Source organism: Mus caroli, unplaced genomic scaffold (genome assembly GCF_978045245.1).
Source record: "Mus caroli unplaced genomic scaffold, Mus_caroli_1 scaffold_14, whole genome shotgun sequence".
Lineage (NCBI taxonomy): Eukaryota > Metazoa > Chordata > Mammalia > Rodentia > Muridae > Mus > Mus caroli.
In genome coordinates, this window is record NW_028227269.1 from 110,633,379 (window position 1) to 110,635,529 (window position 2,151).

A 2,151-nucleotide genomic window follows, 5' to 3' on the forward strand; every position below is an offset into this window, starting at 1 on the left:
CAGAGACAGAGAGACAGAGACACAGAGAGAGACAGAGATAGAAAAAAACAGAAAGGCAGACAGAGAGAAACACAGAGACAGAGAGACAGAGACACAAAGAGAGACACACAGAGAGGAAGAGACAGAGAGGCAGACAGAGACGAGAGACAGAGACAGACACACAAAGACATAGAGAGACAGAGACAGAGAGACAGACACAGAGATATAGAGGGACAGACACAGAGACAGTGAACCAACAGAGACACAGAGAGAGACAGAGATAGAAAAAGACAGAGAGGCAGACAGAGAGAAACACAGAGACATAGAGAGACAGAGACAGAGACACACAGAGAAAGAGACAGAGAGGCAGACAGAGACGAAAGACAGAGACAGACACAAAGAAATAGAGAGACAGAGAGACACAGAGATATAGAGGGACAGACACAGAGACAGTGAACCAACAGAGACAAAGAGACACAGAGACACACACACACACACACACACAGAGAGAGAGAGAGAGAGAGAGAGAGAGAGAGAGAGAGAGAGAGAGAGAGAGAGACTATGGTAGCACAATCCTGCAATCCCATTACTTTCCAAGGGCTGTAACAGGAGAATCGATATTTCTAAGCTATATAGTGCAACAACCCACAAAACAAGCAAAAAAGGAAATGGGAAGGGCCCGAGAACAGCCACCACACTCAGGCAGGTAACCCTCCTGAAGCAGAAACATCACTTCTGTGGCCACAGAGAGCCCAAGCTGAGGTTCAAGGGGAACTCCCACTCCTGCAGCATCCAGAGCCACAAACTGCCAGATCTCTGAACCCTGACCCCAGCTACCAGCTAGTTACTCTGCCCGCTTCATCCTGCTCTGGCCTCTCATGGCTTGGCCTGACCCTGAGGAACAGCTCCAACAGGGCCGCACCTCCCTCAGGGCCACTGCAGAAGAACCTGGAAAGATGATGACACAGTTCCCGAACACAGCCACTATGGTCTCATGGGGGGAATGAGGGGATGAGGGATGGTGGCAGGCTGAGGCCAACAGTCCTCCAGGCTGGGGCTGTAGTCACATTCCTCCTTTCGGGTAAATAAACACACCCTCTGACCAAAGGCCCAGGACAGAGTAAGTAAACCTTGCTGACCCCTTCCCAGAAGGAGCCACCAGACCTAGGTGTTGTTGGGTAACCAGAATTGCAGCCCAGACAGAAGGTCTCTGTGCTGAGCTTTAGTGGGGCTGAGTGGCTCATTTGGTGGCTGCAGGGACTGTGCATTCTAAGAACAGCTGAGTCCCACTACAGGAACGGCCAAGACTTACATCCCAGGCTGGGCAGTGTCCAAGAGCCAGTCAGCACCTGCCTTAGTGGTGCACACCCAACACTCTGGGGCCATCCCAACACTGGCTAGCTATCAAAGGTTGCTTTTGGCCCTGTGCTTGAGATGATAGGGCGGAGCAGATAGGGGGCACAGAATACTGAGATGGACATTTACAGGCAGCCAAATACTGGGTCCAGGATAGAGTGGCTACAGGAGATCCAGAGCCCTTCACTCCGCCCACCCGCCACATGCACCCGCCACATGCCCTCCACCCAGCTTGGAAGATTCAAGGCTCAAGTAAGTGGAGACCCTTTATTCACGTTCATAAACCTTTTAAAGGTACAACTTCAAGTTGGAGAAACTGAAGCGCGTGGGCGCACAGCCCAGGCTCGGGCCAGGGAGAGCACTTCAGCAGGTCCTCAGGACAGAGCTAGAAACTGGAAATCGCTATCTCCAATGAAAAAAGGATGAAGGTAGGGACATCGGAGGACTCTCGAGATCAGCAGCCTACAGCAGGGCTCCCGTCTGGGAGGTAAAGCTGGACCAGAGGTGGCGGAGAACCTGACCAACTCGTGAGTCCACCAGATGGCCATCGTAGGGGAGAGATAAGGAACGTGCTAGGGAGCCCGGGCGGGAACTGACAGTGAGGTCAGAGGCAAAAGGGCCATTCCCAGCAGGTCTCTAGAGAGTCCCGGAATGTCCCATTCCTTTTCATTTCTCCGCCCCCGCAGAGATGCCAGACCCGGGTGGGCAGGGCTTCCTTGGAGACCCCACCCCGCCCCGCCCCGGGCAGCACCGCCCCCCACGTGGCCGCCGCCGGGTGGGGCCGCACCTCCCCTTCCTCCCTCCAGCCCCGCCCGG